The 18,825-nt window shown below is 41.6% G+C and overlaps 1 protein-coding gene across 4 annotated transcripts in view; it reads left to right on the plus strand.

The window, feature by feature from the left end:
* The window catches only part of LOC149250416 (translocation protein-like protein), a 168,436-nt gene that overhangs the window by 134,122 nt on the left and 15,489 nt on the right, over positions 1-18,825 (plus strand). The window lies entirely within an intron of this gene.

The raw sequence follows: 18,825 nt of genomic DNA on the forward strand, positions 1-18,825 counted from the left end.
CAAAATCACTTGACTGTTTGCTTGAGTTGCTTAGCTGAGTCAACTAGCTGCTTAGCCATGAATCTCTCAAGTGGGAGATTCAACCTTACCTTCGGGGGACTACGAGTGCCACCCTAGGAAGGCATTTTCAGAGCACCAGGGAGGATACATAGCCAGCTCGTTCAGCGACAAACTAGCAGTGCGTATTTCTGGGCTAGTTAGAGAAGGGAACACACAGTTGGGGACAGAGCTTCATTGTGCCAACACTTGCCGGAGGAATCTGAAGAGTTGAAGGATATTAGGAGGCCAACACTTGGGAGGATTTTTGGAGCAGGTGGGTGCAGCAATTGGGCAGTTCGAAACTCAGCCTTGGAGGACAGTGTAGAGAGCCAGATTGGGTATCACGAGGGTCTTGAGGGAGAGAGCCACAACACCAGAATCACATTTGGGAAGGAAGGAAATTCATAAGGGGTCTCACTTCGGTGATTTGGGGCAGTTTTGGAGAGCTTTCCCAGCTTCATTCAGACACGCTGAGTTTGCCAGCTTCAATAGAGGACAGGCTCCTTGGGGGTCGAATTTCACAAGTCTGAACTAGGCCAAACCATTCCTGGGTTTTGGTGGGCTTTTGTTGAGGATCCGAGAGCTAAAGTTTTATAATTTTTTGAGCACGAGAAGCAGTGATTCCAGCCTTTTTGTTCTAGTAGACAACGCAGTTTTTGGGCAACACAAATTAGTTCTAGAGTAGCAGTTGGGCAGCCGTCAGATCATCATTTGCTCACCTGGGTTTTGTCACGCTTGTCCTCGGAGACAAGCTTAGGTGCACCATTCCATTCACTGTTGTATTTGCCCGTGGTGATTTAATAAAATGGCTCAGCAGTTCTCTATTTCCAGTGTTTTCATGGGTGTATGATGTTTATTTCACATTTCTGATTGCTGGATTGTCTGCTTGCTTTCTTTATCACTTATTTTCTTAGTTAGGAACATTACAGTGGTATCAGAGCCTAGGTCTTGGCTCAACCGTCAGGAGTTTCTTCTATGAGAGAAGGGGACCAACAAAATATTACATACAGGAGGCATAGGTACAGAAGCATGATGTTTATTTCACATTTCTGATTGCTGGATTGTCTGCTTGCTTTCTTTATCACTTATTTTCTTAGTTAGGAACATTACAGTGGTATCAGAGCCTAGGTCTTGGCTCAACCGTCGGGAGTTTCTTCTATGAGAGAAGGGGACCAACAAAATATTACATACAGGAGGCATAGGTACCAAAGCAAAGAAGAGTTGGAAATCACTCCAGACATTGAGGATAGGGGAAAGGCAGTAGTAGTAGAGGAAGACGTGGGAGAGCCCAAGAGTAGGGAGGAGATGGCTTTTGATAGCCTCTTGAAGGCTTTGAATGATCTAGCAAAGGCGCAAAAGGAAATGCTAGAAGAGATTAAAATGCAGAACCGAGAGAGAACCACCCCTAGGGGATTCCTATTTGGGGAAACTTTGGGGGCCTCTCAATGATTCGATTACTCTTCACCTGCAGCACAACCTCCATCAGCGAGTGGGCTAACTCGAGCCACACTGCTCTCCTTCGTGCCTGTGGCACAGGTCAAACCAGCAGAGGTCGAAGACCCTTCACAAATGAGAGAACACTTTAGAGAATGGCCTAAAAGGACGAGATTGAGTGGGCCATCAAGGAATTGTTGGCATTGGGCCACATCAGGCCAAGTTCCAGTCCCTTTGCTTCTTCAGTGGTGCTGGTGAAGAAGAAGGATGGAACCTTGCGCATGTGCATTGACTACTGGGCCCTCAACAGGAAGACACTGAAGAACTGGTACCCCATTCCCCGCATCGATGAGTTGATGGATGAGCTTAGAGGAGCCAAGTACTTCTCTAAGATAGATCTATGTTCGGGGTACCACCAGATTAGAGTGAGGGATCAGGACAGCCCCAGGACAACTTTTCGATGCCATTATGGGCACTTAGAATTCCTGGCCATGCCATTTGGGTTAACCAACATCCCGACTACCTTTTAGTTGTGTATGTACTATGAACCATGTGTTTTGGAGGCAGTTGAGGAGGTTTGTATTGGTTTTCTTCGATGACATCTTGATATACAACATGACTTAGGAGGAGCATCTCCAACGCTTGGAGGAGGTGTTGCGTATTTTGGAGGAACAACAGTTTTATGCCAAGCTGTCCAAGTGTGAGTTTGGCTTGACTGAGATGCTCTACTTGGGGCATATCATTGGCGCAAATGGGGTGAAGGACTATGAGGAGAAGATACGAGCTAGTCGTGATTGGCTAGTACCCAGAGATGTGACAGTGTTGAGGGGCTTCTTGGGCACCTGCACATATTAACGGAAATTTGTCAAGGGATTTTCGCGGTTGGCAGCTCCCCTCACGGATTTGACAAAGAGAGGGGCTTTTGCATGGACAGATGGGGCACAAACAACTTTTGACTGCCTCAAGGAGGTGATGAGTAGTTGTCCAATTTTGGCACTTCCAGACTTCTCCCAGCCCTTCACCGTGGAGTGTGATGCATATGGGGAGGGAGTTGGAGCAGTACTATCTCAGGATGGGCACCCCATTGCTTTCGAGAGTCGAAAGCTCTTACCCCATGAGAGGTCATATTCTTTATATGATAAGGAGATGCTGGCCATTATGCATGCCTTGGCCAAGTTCTGATAGTATTTGGTGGGTAATAGGTTCCGGGTGAAGATTGATCACAATAGTCTTCGTCACTTCATGGGGCAGTAGGGCCTCAACAACAGACATCAAAGATGGGTCAGCAAGGTGCAGGCCTATGATTTTGACATAGAGTATGTGTGGGGGAAATACAACGTGGTTGCTAATGCCCTATCCCGGAGACCTGTAGGCCTATCACTCATGAGCAACTGCCATGATTGGAAGGCCCAGTTGTTGGTGGAATATTCTAAGGACAGGAGGGCATGCGAGATTCTGGAGGGCACCCACGTAGATGAGCGCTACCGAGTGATGGACGAGGTCATCTACTACAAGGGCGCATAATTTTGGTTCCCAACTCGCAGTTGAGGGAGAGAGTGCTTCAGGTAGCACATGGCTTGCCATTGTCAGGGCATCAGGGGTTCAGGAAAACATACATGGCAGTCAGGGAGCGCTTCACATGGAAGGGCCTCAAGGGGGACATGTTGAGGCACGTATAGGAGTGTGAGGCATGTCAGAGGAACAAAGGGGAGCTGATTCACCCCGCAGGATTATTACAGCCGCTCTCCATCCCCGAGGGGAAATGGGATAGTATCTCCATGGACTTCATCACTGGGCTCTCTACAGTACAAGGCAAGGATTGCATTTATGTAGTGGTTGACCAAGTATGCCCATTTTTTTGCCATCCCTACCAGATATTTGACTTCACAGGTTGTAAAGTTGTTCTTTAGGGAGATCTTCTGGTTACATGGGCTTCCTAAGAACATTGTGAGTGACAGGGATAGCAGGTTCATGGGAGGGTTCTGGCAGGAGCTCTTCAGGTTGGTTGGTACCGAGCTCACCCCTAACATGAGTTGCCAGCCTCAAATAGATGGGCAGGCCGAGCGAGTTAATCAGTGGCTGGAGGGGTACTTGAGGAACTACGTGGCTGGGCAGCAGAGGGCTTGGATTTGGTGGCTGTATTTGGGCGAGTATTGTTACAACACCACCTATCACATGTCCATCGGTATGACTCCTTTTTGTGCCTTGTATGGTTATGATGCATTATCCTTTGTTGAGGTTTTTGGAGATAGCTCGGCCCCAAACGCCAAAGATTGGATCCAAGAGAGCCAAGATATCCTCGAGGCTCTCAAGGATAACTTAGTGACAACGCAGAACCAACAAAAAATTTATGTAAATCGACACCGAACCGAGAGACATTTCAAGGAGGGGGATTTGGTGTACCTCTGGTTACAGTCATACAAGCAATCCACATTGAAGCAGAAGGGGGACGAGAAGGTACAACCCCATTTTTATGGGCCATACAGGGTAGTCAGGTGAGTTGGGAAGGTGGCCTACGAGATGGCGTTGCCTCCGGGGAGCAGGATTCACAACATATTCCATGTCATGCCTTAAAAAGGTGTTGGGACAACAAGTGACAACAACAATGGAGTTACCCCCACTGGATGATGAGGGCCATATGGTTTTGGAGCCTGAGGCCATTTTGGAGAGCTGGGAGAGGACCCTGAGGAGCAGGACCATCAGGGAGTTCTTGGTGCGCTGGAAGAACCTACCGGATGAGGATGCCACTTGGGAGGGTGAGCACATTCTGGAGCACCCTGTTGGGTCCCTATAATACTAGTGATTACCCCATTACTATTGTAGTTATACCCCTTATTTATACTGTTGTGCCCCTATTACCCCCATATTGTTACTATTGTGCCACATAGAAGCCCACTATTGTTATTGTTGTGCCCTACAATATTATTGTTATGTAGGCTTTGATTGTATTGGGACCACTTAGACTCCTATATATAGAAAGGAGGTATTTTCATTTGTATCATCCAAGAATTGTTCATTTATGTAATGTAAAGGAGGTTGCCCCCTCGAAGAGGCTGAATTCTAAGGCGTTGATCTTTCTTTTCTATCTTTTCTTGAGTTGGTTTCATAACATTTGGTATCAGAGCTTTGGATTCTAGGGTTTCGCTGCTCCAAACAGGTCATCGTGGCATTTTCCCTATAACTTTTTTTCTGTGACATTTCAGAAGTCGCAAAAAAAAACCCATTTGAGAAGAATTGGCGCTGAACCTTGGGTCCGAATTTCAGAGCTTTTCACGCGATATTTTCGGCGATATGATCTGAGGAAGTTGGCCTTTTTGCAGACTCCTGAATTACATTCAAAACAGGTGACCTGGGGAAAATCTTCATAACTCTCTCTCTGAGGATCGGATTGAAATTTCGTAAAAAGGTACAGAAAGAGGACGGACTGTAGTTTCTTGTCTGTGTGTTTCAGATTCAAAGGTTGAAACAGTGACTCGTGGCACGTCGTACAAGTTCGCTCTACTGAACCAGTCTAAAAGCAAGTCACTGTGGGAGATTTCACATAACTCTTCCTTGGAGAATCCAATTGGGCTCAGACTTGTGGCATTGGAAAGAGGACGCAGAAGGCTACTACAGGTTGCAACTTCAGAATTGGATGATCTGAAATTACAGAGATACATCAGATTCAATATCAGGCTTCTATAAAGTGAAAAAAGGTGTGTAGTTTTTTTTTAATTTTTGTGTAAGCTTGGTTTAACGGAATTCAAAGGGCATAGTAAAGCATTATTATCGGTAACTGATGCCCCGAGGAAAGAAAATGCAAACACCTAGTAAGGAACCTGAAAGCTCTAGCATGACTCATGAAGAAGAGGAAGAAATGCTACATGATATATCAAAATTACAAGAACAAGTGCAACATATGTCACGCTCACAAAAGCTAACAGAAGCTAAGATAAATGGTGTGGAATCTAAGATAAATGGCGTGGAATCTAAGATGAAGGGCATGGAAGCTAAGATGGATGATTTGAAGACAGATTTGAAGACAAACATGGCAGATTTGAAGACAGATTTGAAGACAGACATGGCAGATTTGAAGACAGATTTGACAAATTTTCTACAAGAAATACTTACTAATGGTGAAAAGGTAGTAAAGGAAACTCATGATGAGAACAAAAGAAATGTTAATCATGATTCCATAGACTCTAATGTTGGATCGAAGACTCACCATGTTCCAAAAATCGATATGAGGAAGTTTGATGGCAAGGATCCCGCCACATGGATATTACAGATGGAGCAATTCTTCGATCTCAATAATGTGCAAAACACACAAAAGGTACGTATGGCAACTTTATATTTGGAACCAAATCGGTTTGTATGGTATCAATGGCTTTGTTCTCGTAAACAATTTATCACTTGGGCAATTTTTACGGAAGAATTGATAGCACATTATGAGGATACAAAAAGCAACACTTTTTTTAGCCAATTGACAAGTCTCAAACAAAAGGGTTCAATAATGGAGCACATTGAGGAGTTCCAAAAATTGAACATAAGGGTAAAAGATATTCCAGAGGAGCATAGGATTGATGTGTTCATAGGGTCTTTAAAGGATAATATCCAACATGATGTGCGCCTTTGGGAACCTGATTCATTAGAGAAGGCATTCAGGTTAGCAAGAAAAATGGAAAGCAAAATTATGGCAAGTAGGAAGCATACCATTCACAACTATAAAGACGGAAGTGTTGCCCATAGTCTTCCACAACCTACAAGGTTGACACCACAACAATTGGAAGAAAAAAGAGCAAAAGGGCTTTGTTACAATTGTGATAGCAAATACACAAAAGGTCATAAGTGTGCTGAGAAGAAATTATTCTACATAAATTGTGAAGAGGAAGAAGAAAAGGAGCAAGAAAGGTCAAAAGAAGAGGATATATTCCAGGAACGAAGCCTAGATGAAGAACAAATAAATCCGACCATATCTTGTAATGCATTGGCGGGAATTACCACTCCTCAAACCATCAAGATAGAAGGACAAATCAAGAAGAAAAAGGTAATAGTGTTGATTGATTCAGGAAGCACCCACAATTTTATTAATTGTAGGGTAGCAAAAGAATTGAATTGCTTCCTATATCCAGCACCAGAGTGTCAAGTGATGATTGCAAATGGAGGAACAATAAATTGCTCTGGAAAGTGCCATAATATCAAGCTATCCATGGGAGAATATGTATTGACTAGCCCAATGCTTTCCATTCCAATGGGAGGTGCGGATGTTGTACTAGGAGTCCAATGGCTACAATCCTTGGGTACAATAGCTTTTAATTTTCAAGAACTTTTCATCAAATTTTCTGCAGAAGGAAAGGAAGTTGAATTAAGGGGTATTGCAGGGAAACCAGGAAAGATAATCAGCTCTCATGGTATGACAAAGCTTCTAAAAAAGGAGCAAAGAGGTGTAATTGCACAATTATGCTCGCTAGATGTTTCCACATTGGAATCATCTATTTCTCCAGATCTCCAAAAAGTCTTGGACAATCATTCCAAGGTATTTGAGACTCCCAAGGGCCTCCCACCTATGCGTGATCATGATCATGCTATTCATCTGATTCCAGGAAGTGTTCCTCCAAACATCAGGCCGTACAGATATCCCTATGTCCAAAAAAGTGAAATTGAACGTATGGTTGCAGAAATGCTAGAGGCTGGTATAATTCAACCGAGTCAAAGTTCTTTCTCAGCTCCAGTAGTATTGGTGCACAAGAAGGATGGATCATGGCGCATGTGTCCAGATTATAGGGAGCTCAACAAGCTCACTATTAAAGATAAGTTCCCCATTCCTGTTATTGATGAATTACTAGATGAATTGCATGGATCAATTTACTTCACCAAGTTGGATCTTCGTTCGGGATATCATCAAATTAGAATGAAGATTGAAGACATTCCAAAAACGGCATTTAGAACTCATGAGGGTCATTATGAATTTTTGGTCATGCCTTTTGGCCTTACCAATGCACCTTCAACATTTCAAGGTTTGATGAATTCAATTTTCAAACCATTCCTTAGAAAATTTGTGTTAGTATTTTTTGATGATATACTAATCTACAGCAAGTCTTGGAAGGATCATGTTGAACATGTTGACAGCATGCTACAACTATTGGAGGAGAAACAATTATATGCAAAAAGATCCAAATGTTTCTTTGGAGTCCAGGAGGTGGAATATTTGGGTCATATTGTATCTCATGAAGGAGTTAAGGTAGACCCTAGCAAAATTAAAACCATTAAGGAATAGAAAATCCCCACATCCATAAAGCATCTGCGAGGATTTCTTGGGTTGACAGGGTATTATCGCAAGTTTGTTAAGAATTATGGGAGAATAGCAGCACCTCTAACAACATTATTGAAGAAAGATTCATTTTCATGGACTCTGGAAGCAACAAAGGCCTTTGAACATCTTAAAGAGGCAATGTGCCAAGCACCGGTCTTAGCTACACCGGACTTCACAAAAACCTTTATTGTGGAATGTGATGCTTCAGGAAATGGAATTGGTGTTGTTCTAATGCAAGATGAAAGACCCATTGCTTTTGAAAGTCGTCCAATCAAGGGAAAGTTTTTAAGCAAAGCTATTTATGAGAAGGAAATGTTGGCAATACTCCATGCACTTAAGAAATGGCGACCCTACCTAATGGGAAGACACTTCAAGGTAAAAACGGATCATGATAGCCTTAAATACTTTTTAGAACAAAGATTATCCTTTGAAGAGCAACAAAAGTGGGTCACAAAGATGTTGGGTTATGACTTTGAAATCATCTACAAAAAAGGGAAGCAAAATGTGGTGGCAGATGCACTCTCAAGAAAGGATGAGGATGTGGAAGCATGGTTGTGTGCCATTTCTATTATCCAACCAGATTGGATAAACGAAGCAAGGGAGGAATGGAAGAATGACGAAGAAGTGTGGGCACTTATTCGAAAGCTACAACAAGATTCCAGTACTTCTGATACATTTAGCTGGAAAAATGATTCGTTATGGTACAAAGATCGCTTATACCTCTGTAAGAATTCCCAGCTAAAACAAAAGATTCTTATGGAATTGCACACTTCTCCCGTAGGAGGGCACTCAGGATTTTTAAAAACTTACCACAGGGTTAAGAAGGGATTTTTTTGGGATGGCCTTAAATCAGATATTCAAAAGTTTGTGGCGGAATGTTTGGTTTGCCAGCAAAATAAAGTTGAAACAATTAAGACACCGGGTCTGTTACAACCTTTATCCATTCCAAGCCAACGTTGGGAGGAGGTTTCAATGGATTTTATCACAGGTTTACCCAAGTCTGAGGGAAAGAGTGTCATCATGGTGGTAGTTGACAGACTTACCAAGTATGCACACTTTTGTGCATTATCACATCCATTTAAAGCCAGTACAGTTTCTACTGCATTTATGGAAACAGTTCAAAAGCTACATGGAAACCCAAAGATTATTGTAAGTGACAGAGATCCCATTTTCACTGGAAATTTTTGGACAAAATTATTTCCTTCTCTTGGTACTCAGTTAGCTCATAGCTCATCTTATCATCCTCAATCTGATGGGCAAACTGAGATAGTAAACAAATGTTTGGAAGGATATCTTCGTTGCTTTGTATCTGATAAACAGACACAATGGGTCAAATGGTTGCGTCTGGCTGAATGGTGGTATAACACTTCCTTCCATACAGCAACAAAAATGACCCCATTTATGGCACTTTATGGGTATCAACCACCATCCATCACATCATATTTAAGAGAAAATTCTAAGGTTCAGGCAGTGGAACATCACATCGAACATCAACAACAAGTCCTCCAACTCTTAAAGGATAACCTCGTGTTGGCACAAAATAGAATGAAACAACAGGCAGATCAACATCGCAGTGAAAGAAGTTTTGATGTAGGTGATTGGGTATTCCTACGGCTACAACCATATAAGCAAATGTCCCTAAAGCAAGCTAAGAAGGATAATAAATTATCACCAAAGTATTATGGTCCGTACAAGGTGTTGCAAAAGATTGGTACTATGGCATACAAATTGGAGCTTCCTGCAGCTTCTCGATTGCACCCAGTCTTCCATGTTTCATGTTTAAAGAAGGTTATAGGTGACAAGCTCCCAATTCAAACAATATTGCCAGAACTTGATGAGGAAGGAAAAATTATATTGGAACCGGAAGCAGTCACAGAAACAAGAACTCGACAGCTACGAAATCGATCAATTTCAGAGTATCTTATCAAGTGGAAGAACTTATCCACTGAAGATTCCACATGGGAGGATGAGAATTTTATGCAGAAGTATCCAGAACTACTCAAGCGTTGAGGACAACACTTTTTTGAAGGAGAGGGGCATGTTGGGTCCCTATAATACTAGTGATTACCCCATTACTATTGTAGTTATACCCCTTATTTATACTGTTGTGCCCCTATTACCCCCATATTGTTACTATTGTGCCACATAGAAGCCCACTATTGTTATTGTTGTGCCCTACAATATTATTGTTATGTAGGCTTTGATTGTATTGGGACCACTTAGACTCCTATATATAGAAAGGAGGTATTTTCATTTGTATCATCCAAGAATTGTTCATTTATGTAATGTAAAGGAGGTTTCCCCCTCGAAGAGGCTGAATTCTAAGGCGTTGATCTTTCTTTTCTATCTTTTCTTGAGTTGGTTTCATAACACACCCAACATAGAAGTTGCTTGAGGGAAAACAACATTTGGGAGGGAAGTACTGTCATGGCCCTTCCCAAATGAGCTTGTAACAGGTTTTGTCTCTCTACAATTTTGTACTAATTTTGTTAAGAAAAAGGACCCAAGCAATTTCGACTTAGGACTAGGAGAAATGAAGCCCAGATTAATTTGCTGGTGGAAGGTGGGGGCCACCCACATGGGAAAACACATTGGGCAATTCGAATTCCCTTGGAGGGAAATCGTATGGTTGTTGGAGGGGCCCACATGAGGAAAAGGGAGGCCCACGAAGTCATGAGGAGGAAGAGCTCCTCACTTGGGGATTCATTCATTCTTGCACATTGAAATCACTTGACTGTTGCTTGAGCTGCTTAGACGAGTTAGGTGGTTGCTTAGCCACGAATCCCTCAAGCGTGAGATTCAACCTGACCTTCGGGGGACTACGAGTGCCACCCTAGGAAGGCATGTTCACAGCACCTTGAGGAGCACCAGGGAGGATCCATAGCCAACACATTTAGCCACAAACCAACAGTGCATATTTCTGGGCCAGTCAGCGAAGCGAACACACAGTTGGGGACAAAGCTTCATTGGGCCAACACTTGCCGGAGGAACCTGAAGAGTTGAAGGATATTAGGAGGCCAGCACTTGGGAGGAGTTTTTGGAGCAGGTGGGTGCAACAATTGGGCAGTTCGAAGCTCAACATTGGAGGACAGTGCAGAGGGCCAGACTGGGTATCACGTGGGTCTTGAGGGAGAGAGCCACAACACCGGAATCACATTTGGGAAGGAAGGAAATTCATAAGGGGTCTCACTCCGGTGATTTGGGGCAGTTTTAGAGAGCTTTCCCAGCTTCATTCAGATAGGTTGAGTTTGCCAGCGTCAGCAGAGTACGGGCTCCTTGGGGGTCGAATTTCAGAAGTCTGAACTAGGCCAAACCCTTCCTGGGTTTTGGTGGGGATCCGAGAGCTGAAGTTTTATAATTTTTTTGAGCACGGGAAGCAGTGATTCCAGCCTTTTCGTTCTAGTGGACAATGCAGTTTCTGGGTAGCACAGATCAGGGCTAGAGCAACAGTTGGGCAACCCTCAGATCATCATTTGCTCACCTGGGTTTTGGCACGCTTTTCCTTGGAGACAAGCCCGGGTGCACCATTGCATTCACTATTGTATTTGCCCTTGGTGATTTAATAAAATGGCTCAACAATTCTCTATTTCCAATGTTTTCATGGGTGTATGATGTTTATTTCGGATTTCTGATTGTTGGATTGTCTGCTTGCTTTGCTTATCACTTAATTTCCTAGTTAGGAACATTGCATTATCTCTTAACACCATCTTTCGGTTTTGGTTACTGCTTTGGTATAATGTTGTCAAGGTTGTCCACATGCAATGGGTTGTCTTCTTGTTTGAGATGTGAGGGATTATATGCTCCTTCACAACATCCAAAATGACACGCCTTGCCTTTACATCTTTCAAGTTGTGAGCAACCTGTTATGTAACAACCAAAGGAGGTTGGATATTTGTCTCAACAAATTCCAACATGCTGTTCTTCATCATAATAAGTGTGACCCTCTCCTTCCAAGGAATGAAGTTAGATGCCCCTTCCATTCGGTCCTCAAATCTCAAACCACTTCATGTCATTTTCTCTAGATCGACTTGTATTCACAAAACCCTTGCTGTAAATTAAAAATTCTGCTGAAACAAATTGTTGTTGTAACCCTTGTTCACTGATCTTCCTTTCACAGAGCTTGTTGTAGCTCTGATACCATGTTATTTTTGAAGTGTTAGTTTTAAATTTAATGTCTCATGAAATTATTTTACCTCATAAATGATTTTACCCGGTAAATGAATTTTTTCGTAGTAAATAAAATCTAAGAACTACAAACTGTTGAATCGAGTAGAGAAGTAAGGGTTCTCTGCTTGCCTAAGTGCTAAGGCTAGTAGAGAGTCCCTCAATTCTAATTTTCCACGAAATTCGGCAACTACTTAGATGAACAATCTTAAACTAAGGCAATTGCAAACTGAAACCAAATTTTTATTCACCAAGACACAAAATTTCTTAACACTTATAGGCATCATAATTAGACATAGAGATAAAAATACAGTCACACAATTACGCGATTATTTTCTTGGGAAACCTAACTAGGAAAACCCTCTTCTTTTATGTGGTCTTTTTATTGACTGAGCAATTGAATCAATTACAAGGCAAATTGTTCAATTGAGAACACACTTGTTCTCTGCTATACTAGCTTGAACCACCCTGCAATTATGTTGACCCAACTCCTGCTTCCTTGCTCTTTGCATGGCCTGAGTTCCTTGCGCACAAGTCTCCACTACCAGGCTCGAGTTCCTTGCGCACAAGTCTCCACTACCAGGCCCGAGTTCCTTGCACACAAGCCTACACTGCTTGGTCCGAATTCATTGCACCCAGGTCTCCTATTTCCTAGCACAGAGGGCCTCCTAATTCCTAGGATGAAACTCCTATTTTCTTTTGCAAAATTGGCACAATGGATGCCTCCTCAATACACACCCCACAAGAAAATATCTCCCTCACTAACTTGTGTGCTTGCTTTGTCTCACAACTTTGTGCACAAAACAATTGAATAACTTGTGCCTTTCATCCTTCTGTTATAGATTCTGTCCACGCTGTAATAGGCAAGTTACAAATTTGGAATTTGAGTTGTGACTAAGTAGTTAACATAGTCGAACTCGTTCTCTTCTAATCATCACTTGGAGTTATAACTCGTCCTCCTTCAATCAAAGATTGAAGTTTCCAACTTGTCCTTTTCTAAATTCGAACTGCCATTTATCCTGTAGTTAACTGAAGAAGACTCCTCTTTAACTGGAGCTCCAACTTTATGCATGAAATCGTGATGATTATTCCCATAAACTGGAAATTAAGTCACCACTATTGAAGTTTATCTCCTTATGACAATTCAAGGTAATTTTGGCCAAGGCACACACTAGAGAAGACCTTCTCTGGCTACACTTTTCAACACACGAGACAACCACTTTAGCAGAATATTAATTTATTTAACTATTTCCTAAAGTTGGACTTGGGAAACATTAAATTTTTTGATTTAACTTATGATTAATTCTCAGCCCTTCATCACGATCTAATCTCAGTCGTTGAAATTGACTTTAGGGTTTGGGTCGAAATTATAAGAGGAGATAAAGCAAGTGGCAAGTCAACTGAGCACAAGTGTGTGTCAGATCAACGAGAGGAAAAGACTAGGGTTCAACAAATTGTAATGATTGAGTGTCCATGAGACAGAGATCGATTGAGGGCCGAATTACCTCAACTTAGATAGCCTTAGCATAGTCTTCAGTTCGCAGGTGTGTGTAGAGAGACGAGTCCGTGCCTCTGTACTATTCGCACAAGGCATAGATAGCCCAATCTACGCGATCTTACAATAGATCTAGGGCATGAGAGGGAGATTGATCTATCTAAGAGCTAATCAATTGTTTGCCTATGGAGAAAGGGAACTTTTCCCTTGTTGTAATTTTCTAAAGAAAAAGCCTCTTGCTAAAGATAATAAAATGACACACAAAAGTTGCAGGTTTTCCTGAGTTGGGGTTTCCTAGGTATATCTTGTGTTCTATGTGTTGGATGTGCTTGTCTTTTGACTTATATATTTTCTGCTGTGCATATTAAGTTAGAAAACTCAGTGCATTTGCAATTTAAGTTTCTAGTGCAACAAATTTTTGTATTTGTGGTTTTTATACTTCGAAAATTGTGAACCGGTTATTGGGTTTTAAGGAAATCTAACATGGTATCAGAGTAAAGCCTCTGATTAAAGACCAAGTACAATTTTATCTTTAGGAGCAGGTTTGCGATTCAGAGGGAGCGAGTTTATCAGATCGATTTGCCCGTTAGGGTTTCTGGGTAGTGCGATTTGTTTTGTGTAGTGTGATTTGGCAGTATTTTGTATAGGGTCTCAGATTTGAAGATAGATTGGACGGTGCGTCCAAATTTTGTTCATGGCATGAAAGGATAACAATGGTGCTGAAGGAGCAAGGGGTATGGGATTTTGTTGATAATGTCCTAGTCGCACCTTTTGACCCTCAAAAGTTGGCTAAACATAACAAGATGGATGCGAGAGTGAGAAGAATCATCTTGGAGGGAGTCAAAGACCAAATTATTCCTCACCTGACTAGGAAGAAAACGATAAAAGACATGGAAAACCATCATTGGTCTCTATCGGGGTTCGAGTGAGGCTAGAAAGCTAGTATTGAAGGACAAGCTTGATGATGTAGGCACTGCGTCACCCCTTCCTTGCTGCTACTCTGCTAGGAACAACTTCTGCCACTCGGGACAATTGTTTTCTGTTGCTGCTGCTTTGCTCGGCTGATGTCCTCAGTTCTCTTGTCATCTGCAACCACGCTCTGATACCGTGTTGGAATTTCTAAGTCTATTCGTTAGAAACCCTTCATGTACTTTCTGATTTATTCCTACCTACTTGTTCTATTAATTAACAAGTTATTTACCATGTAAATACTGGAGATAAATACAAGTACATGCTCAACACATTAGAGATCATCAAATGAAGGAAACAAAAACAAGCACACAAGTGACACCGTTGTTTTTGGACTAATGTCTCCGGAAAAACCCAATGCAGGAAAACCGGTGCAGTTATCTAAGGGTTTGATTTATTAAGCTGTTTCAGAATACAATCTCAGTGCCAAATCTGGCTCACCCAACAGAGAAAAGTCTCGGTAGTAGTACCTCTATACTCGGAAGCATATATTCTAGTTGAAACCTCGGATAAACACTCTGGCAGCTCCATAGCTCCAATTTGCCCCACGAAACCCCAACGTTAGCCTCAAGGGACTGCGTCAGCCTCTCTCTGGCCCAGCGTCAGCCCAACGTCACTCTGGCTTGGCCTGTGTCAGCCTCTGGAGACATTGCGTCAGTCCTTTGGCCCTATGTGTCACCCACGCTGGCCTTCTAAGGCACTGCGCAGCTCCTGGCTAGCTCTACATAAGCCCTGGCTGGCTCTGCGTGAAGTTTGAACCCTTCGCTGCTTTTGTGTCCCTCTCTCCAACTACTGCGCTGATCCTCTCGGTGCTATCTCTGCCTCACTGCTTCTGTATTCACTGCCCCTCAGCTGCAACTCTGATCACTCTCTCAACTTTCTCAGCAAACCGAGCCCTAGAAAGTCGAAATCTTGATCTCTTGGTGTATTCTCCAAGTGACCCTCAAGCCTCCTCTTATACTTTTCTCGTTGACAAATCAACGATCAAGATTAAGTCCCTAATCAATGACTAAAATTAGAATTGCTTTGATCCATGACTTTTGGACCATTCTAACACAGTTTTATATTAATTCACATTAATATTTTATTTTCCCCAAGTTTAGACTTAGGGACTCCATTAAAAATATTAATTATTTTAATATCTCCCAAACTGTTTAGAATCTGCGCAAACCCTTTTTAGGTATTGGAGATCTCATGTGCCTTAGCCTCTCCACCAATTTTCGTGGCTAGAGCACATCCGATGCTACCCCAAATCAATAGATAATTCATATATTATGTTAGTGGGGTTTTTATGTGTAGGTTCAAGTCGACTTGGCCTACAAGACACAACCCTTGGGGTTTAATTTACCCCCTAAGATCACTATAAGAAGAGATGAAGTCAACCTCTTTTGGTATCATCTACAAGTGCAATTCATCAAGAGAAGAAGCACAAAGAAGCCGGAAACCTCAAGGAGCCGGGTTAGCAAGGAGAAGAAGGACAATTTTATGTCTCTCATCTTGTGATTTGACTGGCTGAGTTCATGGAGGGTTGTACATGGATATTCTGGGTATAAGTTCTGTGGTGATCCTTGAGTCAAGGCTGAGTTGAAATCAGGTTGCAAAGAGAAGGCTGAGACCCCTGTCGAGGCTGGAAGACTAGGCTGAGTGAGGGTCGAGTTCCCTCAAGCAACTACGAAAGAATTATAGTGGCTGGAAGGAGAGTTGTCACAACGTATGAGGGACTATTGTGTGTCTGTGATAACAGTAGGAGGTCCAAACTATAGAAGGATGAGAATCTTAGTCTAAGTCATGCTTAGAACCGAGGAGCGTTAGGCGCTATGTCGAGTTTCTAAAGAGGTATGTTTGTGGTCTTATGTTTGATAAATTGCTGAGTGTGGAGGTTTGTTCATAAGGGTTTTGGACAACACGTTTTTATGCCCTAGTGATTTTGATTTGGGGAATCAAATCAGTCTAGTGTGGGTTGTTTGTTGATGCACTAACTTCAGTCACCTTGGAGCAGAAAGAGGACAATTAGTGGGCAGTGTTGTTGAGCCTAAGTACAGTGACCCTTGGTGGAGCAAGTGGACTGTTAGAGGCAGAGTATTGAAGCTGAAGATACAAGCAATTCTGGAGCAGTAAAAGTACTTGTGAGCAACAGAGACAGAGTAACTGGAGCAACAATACTCTTTACAAGTATAGGTGGCAAAGGACCTGCCAGGTGTTCAAGGAAAGTGGATTGAAAGGGTTGTGGTAAGTGCTTCGCCAACATGTAAGTCAAGTGTGTCTTGTTCAAGGGTAGATTGTTTGTCATACATTATTGACATCAAGCCCTAGTTTTCCTTATATCATGGCTAATTGTAAGGGCCATGATCCCTGGTATGAGAGCCCTATATTAAAGTTGTAACATAAAAATTTTTGGGTTGTGAAAACTTCTTGTGTACTTCATTGATTCACTGTTGTACATTTTTCGCTGTGCAAAGTGCTTGTGTTGTGGCATATTAGTGTGTTTATGATCGTGTTTTAGACATAGACCTGATTCTGAATTTCCAAGGAAAAATCAACAAAAAAAATCCCTCTTGTTGAAGACAATAAAAAGACATACAAAGGTTTTAGGTTTTCCTCAGAGTTGGGGTTCCTGTGTATATCTTGTGTTTTATGTGTTGGATGCGTTTGTCTTTTGATTTATTTATTTTTCTCTGTGCATACTAAGTTAGAAAACTTGGTTTATTTGCAATTTAAGTTTCCAGTGCAACAATTGTTTGTATTTCTGTATTTTATACTTAGAAAATTGTGAATTAGTTACTATGTTTTAAGGAAATCTAACACAAATGAAAAATTCTCTGACACTTTAACTTAGCAAATAGTAGTAGAGAATATTTTGAAAAATAACCCAAAAAAGAATCTGACAAGAGCAACAATTATTTTAACCCTCCAATCTCTCTTCATTAAATTTTCTCAGAGAAATTATGGGCTCCCTTACCAAGAAAAATGACCCTTTGAAAATACATAGGAAATACAACTAATGTAACATAGCAAAATTGGCCCACAAAAATTCATTCTGCACTATGTTGGTTGTCTTTCACAAGTTCAACCCTCCTGAAGTTTCTCAGCCTCTCCACCAATGTGGTCTGAACCCTGTCGGCCACACCCCACTCTTGTGACACCATTTCACAAACTTGGCCTCGACCTTCTCGGCCTCTCCAAGCTTGCGACACACCTCGCCCTCACCCTCAAGTGAATCTCGACCCTTCTCTTGTGCATTTCACTTGCAAAATTGTGCTTATTCAAACTCCCAGCTGCACACCTTTTTGATTTCTTCAGCTTGTGAATTTGTCGCTGACCAAATCTGCACTATGACTCATGTAAATTCTTTAGAAAATCTCTCTTTGAATTTATCTTGTGTATCTCCATCCTCTCCCTTAGGTTCTCTTTATAATTTCTTCATACGCCAAATCCTTGATCTCCAAAGTGATAAAGGGCTAGGATTAAATCTTAGCCTTCATAGATCAACGATGGAGATTAGATATAAGTCACTTAAATAATTTAATATTTATCCTTAGATAAACATTAGCCCAAAATCAATATTAAAATAATCAATCAATGTACTTTTCTTAACTTAAAAACTTAGGAAGGAGATCATATTAGTTGCTTCTCTTGAACAATCACTTAAAGGGAACTTCTGTCCTACATGCCAAGAATCAAGCCTATGCAAAAGACCTTCCAAAGCTATAAAATCAACATATTGGTCTTGAGAGAAGGCTATGGTATGAAATGTTTTAAAACTCCGACTCCGGTTCGGAAACGACGTAGGGTCGGCTTCGACTCCGACTCCGACTCGGTATCGATTCGGCCAATTTGATTTCAATGACTCGGTTGTTGTAAAAAATACATTAAATACTTATTTTTTTTATAAAAAACATAATTTTAAAGATTTTCATTCATGTTTCCAAACACAAAGCTTTAGAATATTAAGAGAAGACAACATATGATCAAAGTAGGCTCATGAATATATCCATTATATCAAAATGGCACCCAGTGCACTGTACAATACAAAGTTCATACTTAGCCACCAATGCCAAGATTCTTTTCTGCCTTAGCCCAAGGACAATCACTAGACTACAACAATAAGAATACCAATTCTCTGCAACCAATCATAGCTTCCCAAATGATAAGCTAATGAATTGATCAATAGATGTCTTCAAATTTGTGCCTTTGCTACAAGACGACCTGTCTCATGCTTCTACCTAGAATGCTGGAGATGATTTCAAGAAATCTGCCCCTAATGAAGTCTCAAAACCCTTGATTTAATTCTTGTCAAGCTCCAGAACAGTCAAAGGTAAATATGTATCTATTAGTCCATTGCTGGAACATTTTCCTTTTTAAAAACATTGTATGGCTCAATGCATTGTTTCAATTTTCTAATTCATGCCACTAGGATAACCATACTTCGGCC

The sequence above is a fragment of the Pinus tabuliformis genome, chromosome 7, assembly GCF_031772625.1.
Source record: "Pinus tabuliformis cultivar Carrire ecotype Pingquan chromosome 7, CPIR1, whole genome shotgun sequence".
Taxonomy (NCBI): domain Eukaryota; kingdom Viridiplantae; phylum Streptophyta; class Pinopsida; order Pinales; family Pinaceae; genus Pinus; species Pinus tabuliformis.